This window comes from Triturus cristatus, chromosome 4_1 (assembly GCF_964204655.1).
Source record: "Triturus cristatus chromosome 4_1, aTriCri1.1, whole genome shotgun sequence".
In the NCBI taxonomy this organism is placed as follows: domain Eukaryota; kingdom Metazoa; phylum Chordata; class Amphibia; order Caudata; family Salamandridae; genus Triturus; species Triturus cristatus.
This window is the reverse complement of record NC_140585.1, coordinates 69,081,618-69,098,495: the sequence shown is the minus strand read 5'-3', so window position 1 is coordinate 69,098,495 and position 16,878 is coordinate 69,081,618. Positions and strand designations below refer to the sequence as shown.

At 48.2% G+C, this 16,878-nt stretch overlaps 1 pseudogene; it reads right to left on the bottom strand.

Annotated features, from left to right (window-relative positions):
- LOC146839545 (uncharacterized) overlaps positions 1 to 16,878 on the bottom strand; it is a 93,655-nt pseudogene that overhangs the window by 55,023 nt on the left and 21,754 nt on the right.

Here is a 16,878-nt window from a genome sequence, read left to right as displayed (position 1 = left end):
GTTGGAAACACTCCCTATAAGAGCATTCCAACTCGCATTGTCCTCATTAGGTGACCGAGTGAAAGGAGCCGAAATCATGTAAAAGTGACACACGGTGGCACTGTGTGAGATGACAGGTCTGAAGTCAACATCAGCACACCAATGGCCAGCAATTATGTGCATTATTTTTTACTAAGTCTGCCTCCGAGAAAACTTGTGTGCAGAAAATTGATCTGGCTCTGTTGGCCTAAAAGAGACTTTGTGTAATATATGTTAAGAGATTTGCAACATGAAATTGTGTGGATGACTTATGTGCCTGCTGATAGCTATTATGTGTAACCCAATCATAATCCTGGTAAAATAGCTCGGAGGGTTATGTGTTAGCTACAAACAGCAGCCTGTAAGCCTCAAGGATAAACATTAACATAGGTTTTTCACCAATGTTTCATTCTTCTAAGGTTGATAACATGAGTGCAACTAAGTTAGGAAGAAGCAATTAACAATTAAGTTCCAAAAACACTTATTTGTATTGTCTGTTAAATAAACGATCATTTTAAATGTAATAAACCATATAACGCTATATGTTTAACATACAGAGTGAGTTTGAGAGAGTAAACTATTGTCTGTCTGTTTCTTTGCAGATGTTTGAAGCCACCCTGTTGGCTGATTCTTTGTTTCTACTGACACGATAACTACTGACACGATAAAACTCATAATAAAAAGTACTTTCTAATTTCCTTTTAAAGGAGTTGTCGTGGGGAAAAGACCCAGAAATTCCTTCTTCAGCTTGGAGGCAGCAGCATCGCTCCACATACACTCTGGGGCCTTTTTACAAACCCCTTGTGCCGCCAGTACATCACTTTTTCCCATATTAAAAGTGACTTGTAAATAAGCCCCAGTATGTGCGCATACACCACTGCATGTTCCCTAGGTAGCAGGGAAGCAGATTCATCAGGGACCCTTATGCCTTTTAGTAGCTGCCAGAATTGAAGTCCACTCCAACAAGTAACACACACATATTTCACAGAGAACTTACAGAGAAGAAAATACTCTCCCTGCTATAGATTTCTTTAAAGCTACATTACCGAATAATTTGCTCTCTCAAATTTTCAGACTTGTGGGAAATAAGCATGAATTAATTCGGAAAAATTAGATTAATGCTTGGAAATCAACTGACATACATTTATACTAACAAGCCTAGGATTCTTCTTAATCCCCTGAAAGTCAGAAATCTACTCCAACTGTAGGGCTAACCATACAGTGGTAGATTATCAACTTTTTACATGGCCTAATATATTTAAATAAAACAACAGTTGATGGAGAAAGCAGCTTGTCACAGAGCCTCTGGGTTACTAAAAAATCCCTCGAAGCATTAGGAGTCACAAGTGCAATTTCTGCCACAGGAAATGTTTCCTTAATTTGAAGAGTGTAATGATCAAATGAAAGCTGTATATTCTTATTAAATATATTGACTTCACATACCATTAAACAACCTCGAAGGATAAAATTGCTAATGCCACCGTAGTCGAAGTCGCGTTGGCCGCATCTCCACTGTACGTTAACACAACGGAAAAGTTCAAAAGTGTGGCTATAGTTGTCCATGTAGCATAAACTGCGATTCCATTATAGACCTACAAAATAATTAAGATCTTAAAAGCATGAATAACATTACGAAAAAAAGGGTCATTTTTTCCTATGTATTCATTCTCGTTTGCATGAATCTCTGGGGATACAACGCCTAGTTGAAATAACCTACTGCACCAGTACCTAGGGAGCCCCTAATAAACGATGCACTGAGTCTTCTCCTTTTTAGGTCTCGCCTGACCCAGCGCATGCGCTGGTCTGGCGAGACTTATTGAGAGGGCTCCAAAAAGTGCTACCAGGCCAGCCTAGAGCTACAGTGTATGTGCGCGGGCGCACAGGCCGCGCTTTACCGCAATTACTTTCACTTTCACGGCCGCACGGCCGCTTTGAAGTTTGATCCCGATCGCGATCACTTTCGCGGCTGCTTGGCATAGCGAATAGGTCTCGCTTTTGGGACCTTATAAGTATTTAGTTATGAAACTGTTGCATGGCTAAACACTTATAAGGTCCACAATTCGAGACCTATTGGCTATGCCAATGCTTGTTTTTATTGAAACACAAAATGTCTTAGAACATTGGAATGTTGGGAGCTCCATTGAAAACAATGGAGTGCTCCGGGCTTATACTGGCCGGTATAAGCCCGGAGCACCAACATTCCAATGTGTCTTTGTTCACAGCTCTGGCTGTGAACAAAGACTTCAGGGAGCCTGAGGGGATTTCAATCCCCTCTCGCTCCCTGAAGGCTTTGTTTTGTTAGAACATTCTGCCCTCTAGTGGCAGAATGCTCTAATAGCCTTATAGCCCTTCGTAGCAGGGCTATACCGGCTTTTAAAGTCCCTCTCCTTTGTTAAAGTCCCTCGCCTTTGGCTCGGGCCTTTAACGCTGCAGCTGGCCTTTAACAGCCGGTATAGCCCGCTACGGCGGGCTATAAGGCTATATTACAGTCATCTCATAATAAGCAACAAGGCGACACATTTAAGCACTTAGTGGAAGGAGCTCATGTGTAATTCATCTTTTGAAGAAATGAGATTGCGCCATGAAAATACTTTAATGTACGGAATTTATCCTTCAGTCCAGTATTCTTTTGGAACATCTAACTCTGAAAAGTGGTAGTGGAGTTTTCCCAAACAGAGAGGGATGACAATCCCTGAAACCAAACATAAGACCCTTGATGAAGACTTATTGCTACTAAAGAGCTTTTACAAGCCATTTCTCATGGAACGGTGTCAAACTGGAAAATGTGGAGAGGTCACTGAAGAAGAATATCGAATGATCTACATCGATTTTGTGATTTAAAACAAAGTAACGTACAGTAACAAATTCCTTACGTTCTTGTTCTATGTGGCCCTTTTCTACCATATGAGTGAGATTAGCTTGAGAGCACAGCACAGTGAGTAATCACATTCAAGTTTTGCATTTTATTAAGGCGTCCAACAGCTACACAGTATGATTCTTTGCTGAATGTATTGCTCCATGTGGGCTGATGTTTAATAAGTTTGGCAAGCTGCATTTGGGATTTGAATTCTGAGTTCAATTTTCCATCCAGTTCTCTCTTTTCCTAAACAGGATAAACTTTACTGCCTAAATTGGGATAAGGTAGACTCGAATGTTTACTGCATTTGCCCCACTGTGGGATGTCTCTTTTTAAAAAAGTACATAAAACCCTAACCGACATTCTTCATCATCGAGCTCCTCATGGCCAAGATCGTAACACTATTATGAGGTGGGCAGCCTTGAGAGCACTCTGCGAGGTGTTTTACTGTGTGTTGAGTGAAAAAAGCTATTGAAGAAGACTACTCTCAATTGCTGTGAGAAGAGTGAGTATTCAGCTCTCAAGAGGAAGGGGTCTAAAAGTAAAAATGCATAGGGGATGGTAATTGGCTTGAATATTCTGTTCTGAACCTCCATGCTGCTGAATTATAAAGTTAACAAGGAAATATGGTGGAATTTTGTGATGCATCCCCGGCAGTCAATTTTGGATATTTAGACCACATTTACAATGACAACACAACATGGACAAATTCCACTGGTCTACAACCACTGTCTGTTACTATCTCCTATCCACCCGACCCCTCTGTTGTCTTGTTTCCCTATTAGCATGTCTTTGTCTCCCAAATAGTATTTCTTGTTGTCGTGTATTTTACTTTGGCACATGATGAATAGTGACCTATCCACCTGACCTCAGGTAGCATGCCTTATCACACTCTACAGGAGGCATCTTGTGGGTGAGCAAAACTTACAGTGTATTGGCACTCTCCTTATGCATGGTCAGCCAGTGTTTCTACATGTCAGGGTGCTGAATGTGTACAACTGCGTACATGTGTATCACTGATACCCAATACCAGTATTTTCCCCTGAAAGTTTGTGAGGATTTTGCACCTAACCTAAATGCATTGAAGATCAGTTGTGGCAGACTTGCTCGATCAAGAGGAGATTCTGCATTGAGAAGAAGGGCAAATAGAGGAGTAGTTGTATACTTAAAACAACATAAAAGCTATCTGAGAAAATGTCAGAATTTAAATCAAAATGCTTACCATTTACTTTGCACGCAGTAAAATCTCAGATTCACTCTGTAATTTGGCCCTGGGGATGCTGAACCTCAGAGTATCAATCTCATCTAGGAAAAAATCTACACCAGTTTCACCTTCTGCCTTAGAAGCAGGCCCTGAGTGGGAATGGGGGAGCTGTAAGTACAGGGGAGGAAGAAACTGAATATGCAGGGACTGATGTAGATTCCCTCAACCTACCAGTCAACTCTGGATTTTTCGTTCAGGGAAACTGGTTGTCAACAGTGGTGGCTCCTCTGCTAAGGTAGAGGAACGTCACCCCACTGCTTCAGCTGCCAGCTGAATACAAAACATAAAATGATAATAACGCTCGTTCTTATCATATCGTTTTTTGTATTCAGCTTGAAGCTGAAGTCAGGACGGAGGTGGCAGCACCTAAAGTGCGCATGATGCTTTGGCCGGCAGTCTTGGGCCGTCCAAAGCCACATGCGCACTCTGCAAGTTATCCACACTGGCTGAGAACATGCACAGCCTGCCAGCCCCGGTGTAAGCGCTGAACCATGGCGCTCTGACCAATTACAACGCTGCTAAGGCAGCATTTTGATTGGTCAGGGGATTCTGGGAGGCTGTGCACTTCCTGCCGAGAGGAGGATGGAGAAAGAATAGGGGGTGGCCAACGGTAAAGATGTAAGTGCTTTTTCTTATTATTCCTCTCCCTTTCCTCCTCCTGCCCCACATTTGACCCCTGGTCGGTAGCAGCCGCTACTGGTTGTCAACTTCTGTAGGCTCACCGCATTGGCTCCTATATAGACACCAATTACCATTCATAGTCTGTCCAGCCCCTACACAACACGTGTACCTAACCATGCACAGACGATAGAGACTATACAGCTATTCGACAATGGGGACTATACAGCTTTTTTAGGGGGAAAGCTTGTATGCCCTCTCCTTTCCAACTGTACAAGTGAAAAGGCCTGTGCCTGTGCAACTATAACCAGCTTACACCAGCCAACAGTAGTATTCACCCTCTACAGATAAGGCGCTGAGTGATAGTAACTTTTTGCCTACTCTTGTAGCTGCTTTGTGTTCTGCAAATTCTATAAGCGTTGAGTTCCTCAATGTTGTGCATTTGGTTTTAATTCTTCACACTCGAGTGCCCGTGGCGTGCATGTTTTCTGAGCATGCACAAAATAGACCAATCTACACATGTTTTAGAGACTTTACTCCATCACCACCCAAAAATGTACTTTACCTAGTTTTACCTATTTGCCCCGATGCACAATAGGGGCCCTAAAGGGTAACATTCAAGCCAAACCTATAGTACTCAAACTGATAACTTACAGAAAGCATCATCGAGGTGCCCAGGGAGTATCTTTAAATATTTCTAAACATTTTCTTCGTCACAATCCAGCATCCATGCCAGAAAATAAGCATGATACGATAGTTAGTTTTTGATGTTACCATAAAAATTTACACCAAATATGTGAAGTAGTTCAAGTGAGTCTACACCTCCAGGCACAACCATGCTACATTAGCTTCAAGAGGCGCCTGAACACTGAATACAACTGAGAAATGATAGACAGGAAATAACTCCCTAAATGAGACCACTTTCTGACTTCCTGCCATCGTCCTTATTCAACTGTCGTTTAATTTGTGCCAGTCGTTGCGGACCAATAAGGATTTTTTATCATCTTTGACCCATAGCAAGAGAGAGAAAGGCAGAAACAGGAGAAAGGAGGAGGAAGAGAAACACAAGAAATCAGCGATTCACAGGGAAAGCAGAAAAAAATTAAAAAAACAATTATGGCAAGGTGAATAGGTCTAGCCTTCAGCAAACCAATTGGCAAAGCAGCATATGGCAAAAAGAGGAAAGAATAAAAACAAAACAAAAGTCAACATAGGCATAAGTCATCACACTTGTGGGCATATGCATCATGATGCCAAGTCGACTAGGCATGCTGTGTTAAATGCCTGCATGCTTCACCACGCATTCGCATATGGCATGGTTCAGCATCCATTTTGTTTTTACTCACCGTTCCAAGACAACGGACGCCAATCGTGGAGCAATAAATATAAAGAAAGTCAAATGTACACAAACATAAAAAAAGGAGTAGTCTGGCAACAGATTGAAGCAGCTGAGCCCTCCAAAATATTTTGTAAAAGCATTTCTTAAATGAGCACAATGAGTGAAACACAGAGGCGTGGGCAACAAGAGATGGAGGGGGGGGGGGTGTTGCACGATCAAGGTAGGAGCCTGAGGTGGAGGGAGAAATAAATGTAAAAAAAGAAAAAAAAAGAAAAGATATAGCAACTATACAGGAAGGCTGAGGAGGGAGTAACACGGGGTGGAGTGAGCATTTAGGTGGAAGCAGCTAATGAGGAAGAGAGGGCAAAATAAAATGCCTGCAATCCCATACAGTGATGAAAGACAGCAAAAAGTAGTTCCCTATATGTAAGCAGTGGAAGGATAAAAGCCATCCATTAAAAGATTGGTAAAGAAACTGTGCTCCAGAGGAGGGAAAAACACAAGGAGGAGGAAAGCCATTGAATAGGAAGCAAGCAAATGAGACTGCCAAGAAAGAAAGTCTGTGCCAAGAAACAGGCTGGCACAAAAATGTACTAGTGCAGGACACAATATGCCTTTTTGACAACATACCCCTAAAAGCAGCCTGTAGGCAAGGCCCAAAAAGTGAGATAAAGAAACAAGAAGTGTAGAGTGGTGGAGGAAAGAAGCCTGGGGTGGATTCAAGACTAAGCGTCCTTAGTAATGGCAACCCTGGCATTCAGCAATGGGCCATAAGAAAAAATTGGGCACCTGCACATTTTATTTTGTTTGTTTGTTGGTTTTTATTTTATTCAACAGATATCCGTGAAGTAGCTAATGGTGTGGTACTGCACACAATCCTTATATTAACAATAAAGAGGAACTTACGAGAATCCGGATGAGCCAAAGGTCTATTTTTCTAGACTTCTGCAGCCATAAGCCATTAATGTACAGTGCGCGGTAAGAGATGATGAGGACACAGTCGTTTGTGAAGGCAATGAATGCCAGGAACACCAGGGCTGGAATGATATATCTGTAAAAGAAGAAGTGAACAATGGGTGCATGGAGATAGTGTGGCCTTTTCACTATATAGACAAATTAACAGAATTAGTCAGGGGTTCAGTGTTTAAGAGCTGGGAAGTGCTGCTACTGTTCCATCAAAAGCACTACACTATGGGCAAGAAGTTCAGCTACTTGGTCATAAGAGCACCTCTGCTGAGAAGAGCTGGTACTGTCCCAATGAAAATTCAGCAGATCTGCTGATAAGTGCTAGCATTGTCAAATAAAGAGTGGCAGCCATGCAGATCGATACAGATGCCTCCTTCTCCCTAAAAGCCGTATTGTGTCTTGGCGGTGAGGTGTATAAAATGTCTACATGCCACCAGATACAGATGTCTTTGGGTGTCAGAGGATGACAGGGAGTTACAAGGTGAGCAGCCATTTTTGATAGCTTTCTTGAATCAATACCAGAATGGGGGTGGCGATGGAGTGTCCCAACACCGAGATAGCCAGTCGGAAGAAAAGGATGCAATGTGATCTGTAATTTTCCTCTCACTACTATTAAGCAAAGGCTGGTAGGATTCTGCTTGCTTTTGTCCACGACTTGAAAAAAGGGACGAGTTATAAACACATTTTTCATTGAGAATTTGGATAAACCTTTAAAAATCTAAAACCAAACCCCCAACTTGACTAGTGAAAACCCATGCGGCCCTAATGAATGCCTTTTGGGTATTTACTAGGATGATCCCATCCCTACCTCTAATTGCTGTTTGCTACATCAAAAAATAGAGATGGCCATATTCATATGAACAGTGATCTATCTACTAGGGATACATCCATGCTGCATGGGGGAAACCAATTGATGTATTATCCCAGCCAAACTATTACTCAAGGCTTTCAAAAACACCAGTGTTAATCAAAGGATATTAGGTAGTAAGAAGGACATTTCCTGGGGTGTTTATTTTTCTCCAGGAATATCACTATGTTTATTTACATTTTTGATAAAGGGACCTTTAATTGCTCAAAAAACCCATTGAGTTTATCAAGGTAAAATGGGCTAACATGCCATTAAAAATTCAGATGGAATTAATTTTGAACCAGTGGACTTACTTCCAAGCTGACCTTTTATTCCCATGATTTTCTCCCCCAATGTAAAAGGGTTGTTCAAATTTAGTAGGGAGTTCTTCATAAAGACGCATTTTAGCCACAGCCAGAATGTCCTAGGATACTCAACAGAACAGTCTGAGTCTTCATTATAAAGTTCAGAATAAAATTCCCAAAAGACATCTAAAATTCCCACAAATTTGTTTTATCATCATACCAATGATATTATATACCCTAAAACTATATTTGTGATGTCCTTTTCGCTAATATTAAAGGCCAATGTCTCATCCACTGACTATGCTCGAACATTGAGTGCTTATGATACACCCTTTCAATAATGTCTCTGAGCTGCTTTTATGCAAGCAACATCTGACCACTTAATGTTTGTAAATCTCCTTTTCCTCATCCAGGCACAGGCGAACGGATCAAAAACCCATACTCAAGCTCTAGATTTGAAAGTTGTATACACGTGTTTTCCTTTTGCCAGCGAGCTTCTTGACCACTATGACTAGTAACACTAAGTATGGCCCCCTGTGTCACGTTGGCCGGAGAATTCTCTCCTCAGGATGACGCTGAAGATAATGGGGTCCACCTCCCATCCGTCCCCAGTCCGGAGAACGTGTAACACACACGGACTATGGAGACAGGTGGGCGAGGGAAGGAAGGGAAGGAGCAGCTGGGAGAGGGATCTGGAACGAAACAAGCACACCGTCAGACACCCGTTAATAGTGACCCACGTGTTGCCTCTCCCCTCCCGCTTTGCAGTGGTTTCTCACCTGTCACCTTCCCACCCGGGGTTTTGAGGGTTCTCTGGCCTGGCCTGCGTGTTGTTCAGTTGAGGTTCGCACTGACGAGTCACCGCAGAGACAGGGCGGATTCGTGGGATCGAATCCGGAAAGGCAGAGGGACGCTGCCCACTGGGAGCAAAAGCCAGCACTTGAAGGTCAGTGCTTGATGCCCCCCAGAGCGCTTCCTGGATCAGGGTCACTCCTAAAAGAACGAGGAAATCGCCTCCCTGAAGGCTAAAGGAACAAACAGTACTCACAGTCGTGTAGTGCTGAAAAAAGGAACGGGCGCTGCTACTCTAAGCCCGGAACTCCATGGGCCGAGGAGCGCCCCAGTTCGCGCTTCCACTCTGGACCCGGTTCTCCGTGGGCAGAGGAGCGCACCAGTCCGCGCTACAACTCTGTACCCGGAACTCCGTGGGCAGAGGAGCGCGTGGAATGGACGAGGGAAGAAAACAGGAACGTGGAAGATGGTTCCGACGCTTACAAGCGTCGGGGCTCACTGACGAGGTTTTCACCTTCGCGCTACCACTCTGGACCCGGTAATCCTTGGGCAGAGGAGCGCTGACGGAGTTTTTCCTGGAGACTGGATACAAGGACGAGGGCAAGGCCGAGGATGCAGGGCTGGAACGTTGTTTCTGGAACAAGAGTGCGAACAGGACTGGCTGGAATCATCGGCACCGCTTGGTGTTTGTTGGCGGTTTTAACCGCTGTCGCGCTCGGCGCCGAACACGTGGGACGTGTTCTGCCGGGCGTTCTGGGAAACGTAGTTCCCCCGCGTGGCGGGGATGCGAGCGGTGTACTACCGGTTCTCGCCACCTGACAGTACACCCCCCTCCCCACCGAGTCAAGCGCCGCGAGGAGCCCCGGGCTTCCCGGGGCAGCGGCGGTGGAAGGCAGCCACCAGGCGGGGGCGCGGATCGCCGATGCCGGCTCCCAGGAATGTTCCTCCGGCCCATACCCTTTCCACGCCAGGAGGTACCACACCCTGCCCCGCACCAGCTTGGAGTCCAGCACCTTCTCCACCACGTACTCCCGCTCATGCTGCACCCAAACCGGAGGAGGGACACGTTTCACAGGACACAATGAGGGTTTGAGCAACGAGACGTGGAACACGGGGTGTATGCGCATGTGAGGTGGGAGACGGAGCTGTACGGCCACAGGGTTGACGTGGCGAACCACCGCATAGGGGCCTATAAACTTGGGATTGAACACACTGGGTTTCTTGAAGGAAATGTGTTTTGTGGACAACCATACTTTATCCCCCTTACGGTACACGGGATTGGGCCTACGGCGCTTGTCGGCTTGCGCCTTGTACCTGTCCTTTGCTATGCGGAGGTTTTCGCGGGCCGTTGTGAGGGTCGAGCGTATCTGCGCGAGTCGGTGTTGGAGATCGGGCAGAGTGACGCCAGAGCGTGGGAGCAAAAAAGGGGTGAAACGAGGGTGAAACCCAGAGGAGAGGTAGAAGGGAGTGTGTTTTGTGGACGCATGAATGGTGCTATTATAAGCTATCTCGGCCACCCATAACCACTCCACCCAGGCTTCCGAGGCTTTGTTCACATAACAACGGAGGTACTGCTTCAGGGTTTGGTTGAGGCGTTCGGTTTGGCCGTCGGATTGGGGATGGAAGCTGGTGGACAGAGATGATTGAATCCCCAGCTCGGTGCACCAGACTTTCCAAAAGCGGGCTGTGAATTGGGACCCCCTGTCTGACACGATCTCCAACGGAAGGCCGTGGAGCCGAACGATGTCCTTCAACATGAGTTTCGCCAAGGTCCCCGCTGTGGGTATCTGCCTGCACGGGATGAAATGCCCCATTTTGGTGAGGTAATCGATGACGACCACAATAGCCGTGCAGTTCTGATCTTTTGGCAGTCCCACTATGAAATCGACGGAGATCTTTTCCCACGGAGTCATAGGGGTTGGTAGTGGACGCAGGAGACCTTGTTGCTTGCAGTGGTCGGTTTTCATCTGAGCGCAGACGGTGCAGTGCTTGACCCATCGTAGGACATCTGGTCGAACCGACGGCCACCAGAACTGTCGCAGTACTTTTTCCAGGGTCTTGGAGCCACCCATGTGACCGGCGCTGGGGGCGTCGTGGCACCAGCTGAATACGAGTTTTCGGAGGCGGAGAGTAGGGACCAGGACTCGGGATCCACACAAGGGGATGCCTTGCAACAAACGCCACTCCTTGTGGCTGCGCAACCAGGACGACCAGGCGAACGACTTGATACCCCGTTTCACTCCGTCGAGGAACGATCCGGTTTCCACTCTCCCCACCACGTTGTCGGGGGTAATGATGGCTCGTTCTGTGTCTGCCAAGGGGAGACAGGTCATACCCTGGCGGGATAAGGTATCCGCCTTTTGGTTCTGGGTTCCTGGTCGGAACGTGACGAGGAAGTGGTATTCCGCGAAAAAGAGCATCCACCGTTGTTGTCTGGGGGTGAGATGCCTAGCTGACCGCAGAAACTGGAGGTTGCGATGGTCGGTATATACCGTGACCTGGTGTTGTGCCCCCTTCAGCCAGTGCCTCCATTCCAGGAAGGCTTCCCGAATCGCTAGCAGTTCCTTCTCGGCGATCGTGTAGTTCTTTTCGGCGGGGTTGAGTTTCCTGGACAAGTAGGCCACTGGATGGAGGTGGCCAGTGTCTGGATGCCGCTGTGACAGAACCGCCCCGACTGCGATGTCCGAAGCGTCCGCCTCCACTACGAACGGGAGTTCAGGTTTGGCATGGCGTAGGACCGGAGCGGTGGTGAAAGCGGTCTTGAGCAGCTCGAACGCTCTCTGTGTCTCGGGTTGCCAGGAAAACGGAACGCCTTTGCGAGTCAGTTTCGTAAGAGGTGCCACCAGTTGGGAGAAATGATGGATAAAGCGCCGGTAGAAGTTGGAGAAGCCGAGGAAGCTTTGTACTTCCTTGACGGTTGTAGGTGGCGGCCACTTCACCACTGCTTGCACCTTCCGATCCGACATGACTTGTCCGGCAGGAGTCAGGAGAACACCCAGGAACTCCACTGTCGTCACGTGGAATTCACACTTCGTGAGCTTGCAGTATAAACGGTGCGCGCGGAGGGCTTGCAAGACCTGTCTCACGTGGACGACGTGCTCCTTCGCGTTGGCCGAATAGATAAGGATGTCGTCGATGTAGACTATGACGGACTTATCCAGGTAGTCTCTTAAGGCCTCGTTGAGAAAAACTGGAAGGCGGCAGGGGCGTTGCAGAGCCCAAAGGGCATCACGAGGTATTCGAATAACCCATACCGCGTCTTGAATGCCGTCTTCCATTCGTCCCCTTCTCTCATTCGAACCAGGTGGTATGCCCCACGGAGGTCCAGCTTGGTGTACAGGGCTGCCTCCCTGACCTGCTCGAGCAGCACCGGGATCAACGGTAAGGGGTATTGGTTCTTGACCGTCACTGCGTTGAGCGCGTGATAGTCAATGCAGCAACGCAACTCGCCGTTGGCCTTTGGAATGAAGAAGAGCGGAGAGGCTGCGGGTGATCGAGAGGGGCGAATGAAACCCAACGCGAGGTATGTGTCTAGATACTCTCGGAGGTGGCTAGTTTCGGGTCCCGTGAGAGCATAGACACGGCAACAGGGGATGGCAGCTCTAGGTTCCAGGTCGATGCGGCAGTCATATGCCCGATGGGGTGGCAGCTCTTCGGCCTTCCGTTTGTCGAAGACGTCCGCATAGGTGCTATACCAGGCCGGGAGCACTACGTCTTTCTCCGCCGCCGTGGCGATATGTTGCTGAGAGACCAACAGAGAGGGTGGAGGCGAGTCAGGCACCGTACAATGTTGACGGCAAAAGGTGGAGCAAAAGGAAATGGTGTTCGCGGACCACTCTATGGTAGGTTTGTGTTTCCTTAACCAGGGTAGCCCCAAAATGAGTTTGCACCGGGGAGCTTTGATGATGTTTAAGGCCAACCATTCACCGTGGGTCTTCCCGATGGTCATCCAGAGGGCTGGGGTGACATAACGGATGGGCCCCGAGTCCAACTCTTTCCCATCTACAGCATAGACGAGTTCAGGTGTGTGTTTGGGGAGAAGAGTAACCCCCAGCTTCTGGGCTTCGGTCTCGTCCAGAAAGCATCCTGTGGCCCCGGAATCAATCATGGCCCGAATGGTCCGAGTGGTATGGTCTATCACAACTTGAAGCGTGAGGAAGAAGTGGTCCGGCTCTGCCTCAGCATCGGCTTCTACCGAAGGGATGGAGTGGTAGCTTGAAGGCTTCCCTTCGAGGTCCTTCAAGCCAGAGCGTTTCCCGCCTCCGCTTCTCCCGTCACTGCCGCGGCTTGGCCTACGCGAGGCCTCCCTACCTTAGGACGGACGGGACATTCCCTGAGGTAATGGCCTTTCTTGCCGCAGTACAGACAGAGGCCCTGCTTCCGGCGGTAATCCTTCTCGCTCGAGGTGAGGGACGCTCTCACGGCCCCTATCTCCATGGGTTCGGGCCGGGTCGGCCCGTGATCCGGTGCTCGTGTCAGATCCGAGGACGGAGGGGGTCTTTCCTTTTTCCTATGGTCTCCTTTCCTTTCTCGGAGGCGGTATTCCAACCGCGAGGCAAGTTCCATCATCGCGACACAGGAGCGTGGTTGGGGATCTATTTGTGCTATGACGTCTTTCAAGTCTTCTGTCAGCCCCCGGTAAAATATGGCTGATTGTTTTGCTTCAGGCCAGTCAGTTTCCGCTACCAGCCTCCTGAAACTGTTGAGGTATCCGAGAAAATCGGAACTGCTCTGTTTGAGGTCGAGGAGATCGCGATCCGCGGAGAAGGTATCGGCTCTTCGGTCGAAGGTTTTCTCGAACTCTTCGCGGAACGTATCCCAATCATAGAGCAGGGCGTCGTCTCTCCTGACGATAGGCACCGCCCATTGGGCCGCTTCTCCTGACAGGTACGAGATGAGGAAAGCTACCCTAGCCTGGTTAGTAGCGAACAGCTTGGGTTTACAATGGAAGTTGAGGAGGACCTGAGTCATGAAGACCTGTACTTTCTGCATATCCCCATGGAATCGTTCAGGAGGGGCCAGGGGAACATGCGCGGGCATCTCTACCACTACCTGGGGCGTGGAGGCTGGGCCAATACTCCCGGCATCAAAGGGATTCCGTTGGATACGGTCTATCCGGGAGTGGAGGGCAGCGGTTTCTTGACGTGAGGCGGCTAGTTCCCCCTGGACAAGAGCCAGGGCTGCCACCACGTCCTCTAAGGAGGTCATCCCCTATGACAGCGTGATCGGGAGGAGCGATAATTCGTGGGCCGATGATTCTGTCACGTTGGCCGGAGAATTCTCTCCTCAGGATGACGCTGAAGATAATGGGGTCCACCTCCCATCCGTCCCCAGTCCGGAGAACGTGTAACACACACGGACTATGGAGACAGGTGGGCGAGGGAAGGAAGGGAAGGAGCAGCTGGGAGAGGGATCTGGAACTAAACAAGCACACCGTCAGACACCCGTTAATAGTGACCCACGTGTTGCCTCTCCCCTCCCGCTTTGCAGTGGTTTCTCACCTGTCACCTTCCCACCCGGGGTTTTGAGGGTTCTCTGGCCTGGCCTGCGTGTTGTTCAGTTGAGGTTCGCACTGACGAGTCACCGCAGAGCCAGGGCGGATTCGTGGGATCGAATCCGGAAGGGCAGAGGGACGCTGCCCACTGGGAGCAAAAGCCAGCACTTGAAGGTCAGTGCTTGATGCCCCCCAGAGCGCTTCCTGGATCAGGGTCACTCCTAAAAGAACGAGGAAATCGCCTCCCTGAAGGCTAAAGGAACAAACAGTACTCACAGTCGTGTAGTGCTGAAAAAAGGAACGGGCGCTGCTACTCTAAGCCCGGAACTCCATGGGCCGAGGAGCGCCCCAGTTCGCGCTTCCACTCTGGACCCGGTTCTCCGTGGGCAGAGAAGCGCACCAGTCCGCGCTACAACTCTGTACCCGGAACTCCGTGGGCAGAGGAGCGCGTGGAATGGACGAGGGAAGAAAACAGGAACGTGGAAGATGGTTCCGACGCTTACAAGCGTCGGGGCTCACTGACGAGGTTTTCACCTTCGCGCTACCACTCTGGACCCGGTAATCCTTGGGCAGAGGAGCGCTGACGGAGTTTTTCCTGGAGACTGGATACAAGGACGAGGGCAAGGCCGAGGATGCAGGGCTGGAACGTTGTTTCTGGAACAAGAGTGCGAACAGGACTGGCTGGAATCATCGGCACCGCTTGGTGTTTGTTGGCGGTTTTAACCGCTGTCGCGCTCGGCGCCGAACGCGTGGGACGTGTTCTGCCGGGCGTTCTGGGAAACGTAGTTCCCCCGCGTGGCGGGGATGCGAGCGGTGTACTACCGGTTCTCGCCACCTGACACCCTGTATCACTACCTTAGCAGTATTCTAAAGGTGTTCAGCTGGGGAGCCTCCTATAAGCTTATTTGATCATTCTTTGTTTTATCAATAACATCAATAGATCAGCACATGCAAGCTCCCTCTGTACTGATGCAGAGAGGAACCGGTGGGCAGCCATCTTCCTTAGTGTTTGAGCAAGCCTTAAAGATTTCTCAGAGACCTCATCACTTTTGGTAAGAAAGTCTGTATGTTCCCTGAAACACATCCTTTATACTGCCTTTCACAGCGTCTAGGGGGGCAAGATCTACTCCCCTCTATTACTTGCCAAAGTGAAGCTCCACTCTTGTCACCTCCTCTCATGGCAGTCCAGGGCATTTTGTCTTATTTTCTGTTTTGCCTCTGTATCCCGGCCTCCTAGCATCTGCCACGGGTTCTGCTCTCACCATGAGCCAGCATCCAGCAGGCCTCTGAGCTGCGTGCAAGGAGGAGCTTCATCCCCTGCTTCCTATGAGAAGCTGTGTGTATGGCTAAGCACCCAGTACAGCACAAAATCCTATTCTACACCCACAAGCAGGTAAACAATCAAGCCTCCATTGATGTTTTTCCGGGAAACAGCCTTTACCACGAAGGCTTTTCTACGCGTTAAGTTTACAACGGTACACTTACCTCGTAAACGTATTGCTTCCACGACCGTCTTTACCACGCAAGCAAAGTCTTCACGGAACGTCTTCTTCCTCATCCGATTCAGTCCTTTTTTAGTGTCGGCGAAGACATGAGAAAAAGGCCCAAAAAAGAAAAAAGGGGGCTTGGGGGGGTCTCCCCCCACCAAAAAAAACGTGGTAAAGGAATAATCGAGGTAAAGGATATGCGTAGAAAAATCATTCCGTAGTAACGCATGCGTGGTAAAGGCATGCGTTGCAACGGAATGCGTAGTAACGACATATATTCGTTTTTCCTTTTCACTCCCTCAGGGAACCACATGCATCACTCAGCAGCTGCACGAATAATGTGCTATCAAAATCATGTAAGGGAATTTATGATGACAGATCGGCAGATGCCACCCCAGGCAGCATCATTTCCACCCATCTCTATCTTTCTTAATGCAAACCTCATTAAGTAAACTGTGTTTTCGAGAGGAGTCACCCATCCCTTTATACGAGCATTGCTGGGAACTCGAGTCCACGTACCGAGTCTCAGAGACTTGGGTTAAGAGTTGAAGTCAGAGTTAATTTTGTGACCGTCACTCTTATCTACTGCAAATACACCATAACCTGTTTAATTTCTGCTCTACGTTCAGCTTTGCTGTGTTATGGGGAAAACATATACACAATTTCACATGTATTTTGAGAAACTGCATACCTATATTTTGTGGTGTAGGTTTGTATTTGAGGGTAGGTGAATGGTGATACAGGGCCTCTCATCCACCACCCCAGAGCGAATACATTCACTTGCATGGCTTTGGTCACTCTGCTTACAATCTCAAAGTGATGTTCATCAAAAAGATCCGAGGAGTATCCCTTATAGGTGCCATCTAGAAACTTTCCATTCAATCTTTCCCT